This window comes from Drosophila ficusphila, unplaced genomic scaffold, assembly GCF_018152265.1.
Source record: "Drosophila ficusphila isolate 14025-0441.05 unplaced genomic scaffold, ASM1815226v1 contig_197, whole genome shotgun sequence".
In the NCBI taxonomy this organism is placed as follows: domain Eukaryota; kingdom Metazoa; phylum Arthropoda; class Insecta; order Diptera; family Drosophilidae; genus Drosophila; species Drosophila ficusphila.
Window position 1 is genome coordinate 8,861,704 of NW_025064091.1, and position 13,664 is coordinate 8,875,367.

Genomic DNA, 13,664 nt, shown 5'->3' on the forward strand with positions numbered 1-13,664 from the left:
TGAGTTAACTTTGAGTTATTTGCGAATTGATTTCCGCCCACTGCCCGCCGCCCACCGCCCACTGTTCTCCGCCCAGAAATGGCCCCGAGTTGCAAGTTACCGAAAGAAGCCACTTACCTTCCTCTGGAATGGAACTATCAATGCGGCTGGCCGCACTTCAGCTACATCAGCTCCATTCCGGTGCCATCTTCGTCCGGAAAAACCAGCCAGAAAGCTGGACAAGCAGGGAAGGGAAAAGCGGGGAGGGGGAAAGGCGGAGGGAAAGGCGGGGGGAAGGTGGCTCGGTTGGAAAATATGCAAGCCAAGCAATTTGCATTTGCACACCGCAAACGGTGAAGCAAAACTTAAGAACACAGCAGACAAGGACAACAAGTGCTGCAAGGAATATGCTAAATTACGAAAAGACAAAAAACCAAACACGGCGCACCAAAAAAAGAATGGCTAAAAGAATAAACTTTGTTAGACTCCCCCGCCGAGCGCCCTCTAAAAAGTGTTCTCCAGAAGTTGCCCAAAGTCGAGATGGATTCCAAGCCAGCGACAAAAATCAAGAGACAGTGTCAAGATCGACTGTGGAGTATCTCCTATTTTGGTTCTCTATAAAACTAGTTAAACGAAGTGTAAGCATGTGCGGTAAAAACATTATAAAGAACAATAACCCAAACAAATCTAAATGAATTGTATTTTCTATTTAATAACTGATCAATTTATTTATATTTGAATATGCCATTTATTAGTGAGATTTTCTTATGATGAAGCCTTTTGCATACCCATTTATAACTCATACCGGGTACCAAAATCTCTTCACCAGAAAGGAGTTATATAGATGCAGGATCTGGGATGACTGCCTTTCTTTCCTTCGGACAGTTCATCTGTAACACAAAACAAAATACTTTTATAGAAGTAAAAGTAGCATTAAATTCCTTGAACTTATAAGAAGAATTAGTAAGCACAAAAAAAATAAATTTATTATCTTAAATACGCTTTTTACTTAGTTTAAGTATTGTTCTATTTTCTTCAATAATGATATAATAATATGATCCTCATTCATAAAAACGACCTATATTTTACTGAACAATATTTTTATTTAAAAGAGTAATGTATTGATATAATGGATATCATGCGATTCCTCTATTTTCTCAGTTACATAAAGGATGTACAGCTTTGTTAACACTTGTATGGCATATCATTTTAAAAACTTACCCCCATTTTCTCGCAGTGCAGAGGTCGTGTCAAGGTAGAAGGCAAATAATCAGAGACCTCAGCTCGGAGCATCCTTGTTGTGTGCTGTTATTGAAAATAGTTTTACAATTTATAGAGTGCCCCGGCCACGCCCCCGCCGGCGCCCTTTTGCCATTATCCCGCCCCCGCCACCGACCCCGCCCCCGTGGCAGTGGCCCACCTGGCCTTTGTCTGGTCGGTGGGCGTGGCACTGCGGCTGGGCGCCCACAGCTCTTTGCATGACAAAGGCTCCTTGCGGTTGCCAGGTCCTTCAGATTGTCAGTTCAACTGTCGGCTCAGCTTCACTGGGCGGACGAGTGCTTCCTCACCGGCTCTCCTCCGATTCCCCGATTTCCGAGTCACGACTCCAGGATGTCCTGAAAGTCCTGAAAGTCCTGGGTCCACTGTACTTGTCCCCGTCGACGGCATCGCACTCCATCTAAGCTGATTCGTCGGCTTACGGCGACGTCACACAAGATGGCCATAACCGAAGTTTGGTTATGTGTAAGGAATCGGATCAGCAATGTTATGTGTGCCAGAGATCGGGGATTTAATATGGGTCAGGGGTCAGAAGTCAGGAAACAACAAACAGCCATTACCTCTTTATAGATAATATCTATGGGAATCTGGAGAAATCAAAGGGTAAATACAAAAGTATTATAAACAGCAGTAATTATTTCAGTTATTTTGATAGATTTTTTTTTGAAAACTTTATATCTGATCTCAATACATTGAGCATAAAAAAATAAAATCTTTTAGATATAAAATACCTTTGATATCAATTCGGATTTTATATATTAATAATATCTGTACTAAAATAGTAGGAATTTTTTGAAAATAATGGTTGGTACTAATACAAAACATTTGAAGAACATTGAATTGCCTAAGAATTAAAAAAAACAATATATATCAAGAAACTATGTATATTATAATTGTTAATAGAATACAATGAATATTCAGTTAATTAACTCTTTGATCCAATAACTAAATTACTTTCTATTTTTGTTGTGACCATACTTCATTTTATCATAGCACATTATAGTTGTATGTAAGATACCGCCTATTAATATCCATTTTCAGCTGTATTAACTATTTGAAGCTGTTGCTAAGCCCGTAAACTTCCATATGCACACAACCCACACACAGGCTGAAATCATTAATCTGAATTCGAGCTAAGGGAATCCCCGCCGAACGGAGAATCCAACCTGGAATTAACATAATTTATCGCTTATTGAATCAATCGAAGTTCCAGCTTGTCAACCACCTTTCCCAGTGTTTCCTCAATTTCCCAGAAAATTGAGCGGGTGGTCGGGGGAAATGAGGGATTGGCCGTTTAAAAAACCGAGCCACGTAGAAAGATTACATGAATTCGTAATAAAAAACTACTGTCAGCTTGCATCAGAGAACTTTCCATCATTTCCCGGGAAAGCGGAACCGGAAGCGTCGCACAGGGGGTTACAAAAATCGGAGGGGGAAAATGTGGGGAGTGCAGATTTGATTTGGGTGTTGGCGTCTACTAAATCCGCTGGGATATATATCTCACACACACACCCACACACACACACACACACGTACACAAGCAAGCAATGTGAGTGGATTCTGCAGGAATGTTTTGCTATTTTGCGATTGAGCTGTCCAAATGCGCCTTTTAATGTAATCTCTTACGGATTTGTTTTGACAGGAGTGCCGTACATCCCCATCCACATCCACATCCTCATCCTCATCCTGATCCACATCCACCCACTCAACGGTGCGAATTTCTTTTCATCCAATGCATATGAAATGGGTGCGGATAAGTCCGGTTATGTTTTCTTGGGACCGAGTGGTTTATGCTTAGGTACATATGGGTGATTCCATATCAGATTTACAGTCGATATTGGGAAATTCGATGAGATATTTTTTTCATGCTCTTTATCGAAAATAAATCGACACGTATTTTTTATATGGCTCAGAAAATTTTTTGACAAAGTTATGATTTTTTGAATTTTTGATGAACTGCCCTTTTTTTGATGACAGTCGCGTTTTCCAGCCCCAATAACTCGAAAACCGTACGTCGCAGAAAAAAATCTATAGGAAGTAAAAATTTCATCCTTCCTTCTTCTTTGCAAAACTTTCGTGAAAAAATTTTTTTAAACAATTTTTTACCACAAAAAGTTCAAATGTTTATAACAAATTCATTTTTCTCCAACTTGGACATTTTTGATTTTTTTATTTTTTCACAATAAATCCTTCAATTTCTTCTGATGAACATACTAAAATTTCAGAATGGTATCAAAATTAGTTTTTGAGTTATGGAATTAAATAGCATTAAAAATTCATTTCATTGACCCTTACTATGCGCGCGCGAAGCGAATTGACGCTCGTTGGAGTCGTTGGTCGGCGCACGCCCTGAGACCGAGCGCGCGGACCGTGCATGATAATCTTTAAAATTCTATAACTCAAAAACTAATTTTGATACCATTCTGAAATTTTAGTATGTTCATCAGAAGAAATTGAAGGATTTATTGTGAAAAAATAAAAAAAATCAAAAATGTCCAAGTTGGAGAAAAATGAATTTGTTATAAACATTTGAACTTTTTGTGGTAAAAATTGTTTAAAAAAATTTTTTCACGAAAGTTTTGCAAAGAAGAAGGAAGGATGAAATTTTTACTTCCTATAGATTTTTTTTCTGCGACGTACGGTTTTCGAGTTATTGGGGCTTGAAAACGCGACTGTCATCAAAAAAAGGGCAGTTCATCAAAAATTCAAAAATCATAACTTTGTCAAAAAAATTTTCTGAGCCATATAAAAAATACGTGTCGATTTATTTTCGATAAAGAGCATGAAAAAAAATATCTCATCGAATTTCCCAATATCGACTGTAAATCTGATATGGAATCACCCATATACTTTCATCATAAATATTAGATTACTCGAGCGTATGTAATTTATTATATTACATTTGAAACGGCTGCTTTATGCCCGGCCAATTCAATTGGGAAAATGCCGCAACAGAAATCTGCTGAAAAAACAACTAAGGAAATGACTGTTGTGCAATAATAAGAAACAAAAATAGTTTTGTGGCTAAATAAAGAGAACATAACAAGGAAACCCATAAAAATATAAATATATGTTGATGGAGTTTAAATAATTAAAAAACCACGTTTTAAGCATGAGCTGCTGTAGTCGGATTTAAGTTACATTTTTCAAACTAAAATATATGATTAGTGTACCCTAAATTTACATTTAAAATGCAGGATATAAGAGCTAAAAATAAGTAACATTTTAACATTGATTATTGAATTTATAATTTAAAAGCAAGTTTTGCAAATTAATTGATTAAATCAGTTTTCAGTTGCTTTTATTCTAACGAAATTTAAGTTGACAAGAATAATTTAACATTAAATGAGCTTTTTATTAATTTGAATGACCATTTGGGAGATAAAAATAAAACATAGCTTATAAAGTTTGGCACGAGTTAAATTCAATGAGCTTGATCCACCTTTCGACGCAGAAGTTGAGTTGGTTTTTATAACGTGATATAAAATCAACAAGTTTATTTTGGACCCCGGGGAGCTAATTTCCAAATCATAATACCATATCCTGCCGCCGTTTGTTGGGTTAACTATGATATGTAAATGCCGGGGATGTCGGGGATGCCAGGATGTCGTCCTGTGGAGGCGCTGATGCAGATGCGTGTGTGCCGAGCTGAGCTGCAGATGCGGAGGAATCCGATTTACATATTACTAAAGGGAAAGTCTGCTTTGAATAAACTTCCCTTTCCACCCCTTTCCCCTCCCCCCTTTCCGCCACCCCCTCTACTTTCACACAGTGTGCGTGTGTGCAGTTTTTAAATTTGCAAACATGAGCATGTAAATTTGCAATGAATAAATTAGCCAGAGTCAAAACTGCTCCTTCCCGTCCTTCAATTTTCGAGATGCGTTCTTGTGACGCAGCTCAACACTTTCGCTATTTATTAAAATATAAATTGACTTTGCCAACTCACACCTCTACATCGGTTGCAGTTTTGCTGGGGAAAAACGTGAGAGGCCTATTGCCAATTTATTTATGAGCAAATAAAAGCTTGTATTTTAAGAAGAAATTATTTGTTGATTGCAAATGAAGTTCAAATAACACAGAATCCTCATAGGTCGTAGAATGCATTTTTAAAAGGCTTAATGTTTACTTAAAACGGGGTTGTTAATAAATGAAGCCTATTCACTGACACATTTTATCAAGGGTCAAATAATTGGAAATAAAACAGGAATAAAATTCAATACAACTTTGCGTAAGTTATCTTGACATTTAACGAATCACTTAACCCAAAATTATAAATATAGCACATGAATTAAATGCTCAATAAATGCATATAATTTTTTTTTAATTTAACGAGCGAGAGTAAAAAAATATGGTGTATATTTTTCGCACTTTATTTTTACAGAAGAGAAAAAAAGTGTTGACTACTACAAAAATGTTTTTTATTCTGAGTTTGAATTGTTAATAATAACAGTTGTAAATATAGTTGAACTTTTTCAATATATTTCTTTATCTATACAAGTGCGATTTAGTAGGAACGTAGCTTACCTTCCCACTTTACCAATTACTTTTGCAGACCAACCAGCATCCTTGTTTTCTGTTTAATCACTTTTTATTATTCGCTGTCCTTGAGGAGGGATAGCGATAGGGATTGCGATTCCGATTGGGATTGGGATTGGGTGGTGTTAACCAAGTGTTTGCCAGAGGCCCGGCAAAAGGAAAACAATCACGTGGCCAGGAGACAGACAGCCCTGTCCTGCCAGCCTGACAAACAACGAGCGGCAACTCTTTTTGCAACATCAACAATAACAATAATAACAAGAGCCTGCAGATGAATCAGCACTTAAAACAAAAAGGGAGTAACTTATAGTCTGCAGTTTTTTTATTCCTAATGAAGGTTATAATATTAGAGATTTGTAATCAAGCACCGCTTTTATAGAAATGTAATCCTTTCATCTGAAAGTTTGGCTCCAGAAGAACCCGAAAACTCAAGTCTGTAAGTTTTTAAAAAAATCCAAGTAAAGATAATATTTATAGAAACATAACAAATAAAATCATTAAATACCAGTAATGTCCTTTTTAAATTAAAAAAATATTGCAGTTATGATTTAATCTACTTGTTCAGTGTATGGAGAAAAAAAAATCTGTAGAATGCGGACAGTCGCTGGAGATATGGTGGAATGAAGGAGCCAGACTCGTAGTTGGATTTGGATTGGGGATTCTGGATTCAGGATTCAGGATTCGGGATTGGGATTGGGATGTGAAAACGTCAACGGCAGCCGCGGCGACAACGATACGACAACTTTAGGACGAATGCTGAGGGAAAACTTCGTTGGTCGCCCACTTTCTCCCGCCGCCCGACCTTCCACCTTCCCTCGTCCTACCCCCTTCCTTCCCCCCGCGCCTAAACTCCCGCCCACAACAACAACAAGAGAGGCGGCGGCAGCAGCAGGAGCAAAAACAAAAAAAAAAGAACACAACGAGCCGAGAAAACTCAATTAAACTTTTGTAATTACAGCTAAAACGGAAGAAGATATTTATCCAGTATAATTGCATTGAAGGCAAATGAAAGAAAAGGAAAGCCAGAAAAACAACAAGAGCCAGAGACACACACTCTCGCTGTGGAAAATAAAAGAAAAGAAAGGGAATGAGAGGAGAAGAAAAGAAAAGAAATGAAAAGAGGAGGAAAACCAAAAACCAGAGCGAAAGAAAGCAGGGAAAATAAATAAATAAAGGATGCCAGGAGAAAAGAAATGGGCGACAGGACAGCAGACATTGCTAAGCAGATGCCACTTGGATCATTCCGCAGCCGAACTTTCAGATACGGATACCGAAGCACTGTTACAGATACAGATACAGATACAAATACAGATAGAGATACAGATACAGATACAGGCTGCTGCATGGTGAATCGGAATCAATTGTTTTGACGCTGCAAGTTCAACAAGTTTCAGTCGGGGAACTTCAATTGTTACAATCTGCGTTCGATGGATGTTATCAGACGCCTATTTTTTTCACACTTGTAAATATTTTTCTTTTCATGGATAAGCTTAAAAAAATAATAATCTATTATGTAAGAATCTTATCCACATTTACTATTCTTTTAGGAGTTGGTTGTCCTCCCTGTTTATTATTGAGTTTTTGATTGTAACGTGTATAAGTAAGCAACAGTTATCCAAGATTTATAAAAAAATTTATTTTGAAATATTTTTTAATAAATTGTTTCACTTATGTAATTATTAAAAAAAAAACTCATTAAAATCATTTTTATTTATCCATTTTCATGATATTTTAACAATCTTGAACTAACGAGTTCATAATATCCTTAATCAAATAAATTAAATAAACGATCGTTCAGCTAAAACATTCGATTTATCAACACTTTTTAGGTCAGTATCAAATTGAGTTAAGCTGAAATTAAATCAAATGAAATTTAAATGAACTTTGCACTAAAATAGCCAGCATTAAAAATTTAGCAAGCAACGCTAGATTAAATCAACTCTTTTATCACTCAAAAATAAAAACCCACCGACTGACATGCTTTAGTTGAAGTTGTTTCCGTTGTTTTTGGCTTGATTCTATTTGTCATTTGCAAAAGCGAAATGTTTTCAATTGTCCGTGTCGTCGATTGTCCGTCCGGTTTGTCTGCTGATGAAGACATTAATTTGATGCAAATCGCGTCAACTGAACACAATCGAAGTGCTAATTGCGCTTCTTTCAATGCACAATCCGACACCGACGACCCGCCCAGTTTTCCGCCCACTTTCCCTCCGATTTTCCCTGCCCCTGCTCACCCACCCCCTTTTGGATCCACAATGAGCGCTAACAAACAGCAGCCAATCGCCACCCAACAACCCAGCATCCCAACATCCAACATCCAAGCTGACTATGAAGATGATGATGATGCTGGCCGAGATGAGATGGGATAAGATGGGATGAGAAGGGGTTCCGTTGGGCTTGGAGTGGGTTGGTTTGGGTCCGGTATGATGATGATGGCCAGGTCAGGTGAACTCCCCGACCCGAGGAGTCCGCTCCCCGGCAGTCCAATCACTTCACTTCATTATGTATGCGCGACACAGACAATGGGCCACTGATGGACGTGCTGCAATTGCACTGCGACTAGTGGCTACTGGCTACTGGCTACTGGCTACTGGCTAGTAGCTCCAACTAGTGGGCAACAGCTCCTGCTGCCGAAACCCACCGACAAATCCCACCGCAAACACAGACGTTCTGTTTCCAGCCACTTTGGCACTGCCCAAAATAAATAATCACCGCTGGACATCCACTTACATTTTAGCAACATGAACGAGAATTTGTCGGCGTATAATGAAAATGTATACAAAATATTCAAGTATAGAATGAAATGAGTGGCAAAATATATTTTTCTTGTTTTGAGATTTATTTTATATTTTATTGGTTTGTTTTTCACAGCACAAATAACAAAATCGGTTCGTAAAAAATATATATATTCAGTTTAATGATACCTTGATATTTACTGTTAAAGAAATAATTATTAGCAATAACCATAATGAGCTATAAATAATAAATTAGTATGCTTCTTAAGTTTTCAACTCTTCGGTAGTGTTATTTAAATTCAATTTAAAACTTATATATCATTATTTCACCAAACAATTACTTTAAAATTTCCCGAGCCGTTTGGTTGGTTTGTACTTATTATGAAAATAGTTTTACGATATTTTTTTTTTTTTTTAATCCCCACAATCAGTAACCAATTATAGTTGCTAGCTCTTGTTATTTTTTCTGATCGTATAGTAGCTTAATCAAGATTTCCTTCAGTGTTTGGAACCCAATGCATCGTATTTCGGAGCCTGTGAACCTGAGCTGTTGTTGCTACTATGGCTTCGACCGAATAAAATGTTTTGTAAATCTGAAACGCTTGTCTATGGCCATGGCATGTGTGTGTCCCTCCTATACCCCCGAGCCCCCGTACCGCCGACGCCCCTGGAAAATGCCCCTTTGACCATTTCCGGTGGGGCAACACCTCTGCACAACCAGCATGCCGAGCGGAGTCAAATTGCCGAGCATGCGGTGCTAGTTTATCTATTTGCCTGCCTGACCAGCTTGTTAAGTTTTCTCTTCAGCGAATGCCTCCACTCCCCCTTCCCTCCCCCTTTCACCTTTTCACCCTTTATTCGGCTTTTCCCACTCCCCCTTCGGCTTTTCTTCCCCTTCTCCTGGCGCAGCCACAAGTGACGGGAAGCAGTGCCAAGAGTCCTGTTCCTCTTCCTGCAAAAGAGCGAGACCGCAAAGCGTAAGGCCTCCCACTCACTCGCATTTTACACTTTGGAAAAACATTTCCCTAGGACTACTAAAATTCACTTTAAATAACTTTAACTTTTAAATGACTTTAAGCTTTGAAATTCTATTTATTTGAGGGTTAAACAAGAAGAAAACACACTCCAAATACATAAGAATCTCAAACAACTTAATTCATTTAAACTATTTTATATAGAGATTCCATGATGTTAGGAGTTTGATATGTTGTTATGATTCTTTTATATTATAATTAAATAAATAATTTGGTAAAATAAGGATTGGGTTAAATTAAGTTAAATATTAATATTGCCTTTTTATTATTAGAATTTGGCTTTAAGAGCTTTTCACTTATAAACAAATTACTAGATATCCAGTTATTAGGTACTAGTCACTGTGTAGATATTTAGTTAGGAGTAGCAGTTTCACCTATCCCTAATTATTTAATTTAATTCCATCTGTCACCTGTTTTGCTCAGTGGCGCACCAAAGCTCGTTTCCATCTCCTTTTGAAAATGAATAAGCCTGCAGTTGTTCATCATCAAAAAGACGACGCTCCAAACTTTATGTGCCACCAACTCGAACCAACTGCCCTTCTCTCAGGTTTCAGGATGGCAGCAGCAAATGGCAAACGGCATCATCAAAGTGCCATTGGCAAAGTTATCTGGCCGCTTGTAATTTAATGTGGGCGTTACTATAAAAACTCGACCATTTTCTGCCACACTGCAGGGTACTTTCCATCGGCCATGACTATGTACGAGTACTATATAGTATCCCGAACCCACTCCCATTTGCACTCTATATCGCTCCGTTTTGGCTCCGCACAGATTGGATTTGTAAACGCAATTTTCGCTTACACAACATTATTTTAATGTAATTTTTCTATTTATTGCCGGGCATTCTTTTGGGCTGGACACAAGTTGCAGTTGAAGAAATTCACAGAAAATCTAAAACCAAAAAGAAAATTTTGAAACAGTACCTAAAGTTCGATTTCCAAACATATGAGTTATACCTAAACATTTTATATATTCATTTAGAACTAATTTTAAATGGGTTTTAGATAAAAGGCAGATATATTAATAAACAAAGATCATAATTAGTCGCCAAAGCTTTATTAATTTATTACAAATGGAAAGAATACATTTGTATTTATTTTAATATGGTACTAGATAAATGCTGAATCCACATTTAAACTCACTCAATAGAAAATATATTTTTGAAAGAGTTCCTTGATAATATTCTACGCAAACTCCAAAAATTAATATGTAATAACAAAACAAAAAAACTGAAAATACAATGATTGATTCTTCGTAAACAAAAAAGGGGCACCCAGTTCTTTATCTTGAATCTGTCTTTCCCTCAAAATTTCCAGCTCGGAAATAAGGATTAACTCCGCAAAGTGTAAGAGATTCAGAGCCACCCTGCAAAAAAGGGCATAATTTATATGCAACATTTTTTACAAGCTCTCCGATATTATAGATTTAAGTGCACACATTAAGCGGGTTACGCAGTGCCCACAACGCGTCCATTATTATGAATACGCGCGGCTCTATTCAATTTTATAAGCTCTTTGCATATAAAACAAAACAATGCGATGGCGATGGACCTTTGGCTAAGTGCAATGTGGCAACAGCGACGACGTCAACTTCCAACCATCCATTGGCCGCCCTTTAATGGCTTCCACGGAAATGTTTTCATAAAAGGCAACAATTTATGAGGCCTTCATGTCAGTTGCCAGCTCATTAAATTCCCGTCCGTATTTTCGCATCCCATCCCGAGCGCAATTCCATACTGTTGGGCATTGCCATTGCCATCGCCATCGCCTGTTGGTCATCAAAGTCGATTACCTAGAAAATGCCCAGCATGCGGCGATGCCAATCGATTAAGTTGCATTAGCCCGGACCGAAAGTCCTGGATACGAGGGTCCTTCGCTCCGAGTTCAGGGTTCGGGGCTCTGGGTTCAGGACTCAGGATTCAGCTCGTTTTCGGTGCCCTGGTGGCACTCGGTTGATTGTCAAATTACATTATCATCCTCCTGGTGAAGCGTCTGTGTTTTGACAGCTGTTTTTGGTTATTGACATTCGCTTCTTGACAAAGCACACACACGCACACCCGCACACCCGCACACACACGTACGCCAAGTGCTTCGTCGGGAGCCGGACCCTCCAACTCGAAGTCGTAACCCTCAACTCTTGACCTCTGACCCCCAACCACTGAAACCCTAAAACTCCAACCCAGACTAAGATTTTTCCATCCTAAACACAAAGAATAATTTGTATAGTAGAGGATCTAATTAAATATTCATAAGGATATTTTTCAAAGATTATGATAAACTGGTGTAAAAAGAAAACAATTTAATAGTATTCAAATATGTAGATAAAATATAATTCAATCATTTTATTACAGAACGTTTTTGTTTAATTTAGATATTGCTGATAAATACAAAATTTTGTTTAGTTTTTTTTGTATTTTATTTAAATATGTGTATATATATAAAATATATCTAGTTAAATAGTCAAATAAACAGTTTCTTATAACACACACGCATTCTAAAATTAAGGCATGTCTTAATGAACAACTTACTAAAAATTACTTTCGCTTAAATAAAAACTGTACTTTTACTTTAGTAAACCTTTTTGTTTTAATCCACACAGTCCAATTACCCATTGTTCTCAGTGCCTCAGCACTTCTCTTTGTGGAGTGACGATATTTAGTAGCAGCCAAATGGCCTGCGTTTTTATGCCCAGACATCAAAGTTAATTTGGTTGAGAGTCCAGGGCTTCGGGCTTTTCGGGCTAAAACTCTTTGAGGAACTCGAGGCTTACGCCCATAACTATTAGCCACTCTGGAAAGTTTAGCAGGCTTTTTGGCAGCCCTGCAAGTGGAAAAGTTGCCGCAGACGAAGGCATTTCGTCCACCCTTCCCCCATTTTCTCCCCGAAAAGTTCACCATTCACCTGGGCAACAAAATCAACTGCAAACGAGTATGTGACCCCATCCCCTTCCTCTCCTCTTGGTTAAAGTTCAATAGTAAAAATCACTTTTATTGCTCAATATATTCTAATTACGATAATTTCCACGTAAACGCAACAAAACTTGACTAATTTCGGGGGGCAAGAAGCAAGGAGCAAGAAGCCATCCTTCTGGACGTTGTTAATTCATGAAGTGTCCCTGATAAAGTGTAATTATTCCATGAATATCGAAAAAGTGTTCACCTTGCGGTCGGTCGGTCGGTCGGTTGGTCGTCAGTAGTTCAACAAAAAAGGGGGAGCCAAAGGAAAGAGGTCCGACTAGCTGGCTGTGTGATTTTATGGTAATTTGTGTGTAATGAAAACTAATAGCAATTGATTGTACGACGTGTACGACTGCCAAGGACCATTTTGTCAGCCGGCAAAGGGACCCAATGAAGCTAAGGAACCCAAGGACCCAAGGACCCTCTCCTCGAATGGAAATTGTCGCTGACTAAGTAAACAACGGGACTGACACCTGATAATGGTTATATATTGAACGCACTCCAGCGTTCCCCTTCCCTAACCCACCAACGTGTGTGTGTGGATGTGTAGTTCCATTCCAGCTGTGGTCATCAAATCGTTTCGGCCAACTGATTGTTTGGCCTAATCCAGCCGGAGAACCCAGCAGCTCTGACTCACTGAGTGGCAACTTTTTGAAAAACCCGCATAAACAAAAGTTATTATTACTTTTCTAAATAACTATAATACATTTCATCGTAGAACTATGTATTTTGAGACCATTGAAGAAACTTTCCACTTATTTATTTACAGTAGTTTTATGAAGTTATAGGTGCTTAAAAAATAATTTATCCTACTCTGAAGTTCCATACAAAATACGTTTTAACAAATATTTGAGTGTCTCTGTGTCTTCATTTTATTAATTATGTATTATTGTGTAAAGGTTTGTATAAGGAAATACAATTTTTATTTATAATAAATAAGTGCAAAATTAAGTGAACATTTGTGCGGTTTATTTTATTTGGGCACCACCAAAGGTTATAGTTAGTGAAAAAGCTCACTGACCCAACATTTTCCTTTTACTAAATATTTTCAATATATATTAATCTTGCAATATGTTTTCAATTGCTCACAGAAATATGGCTCTACAAAAAATATGTGGTAACATCAAATGCATGAAAAATGCACAG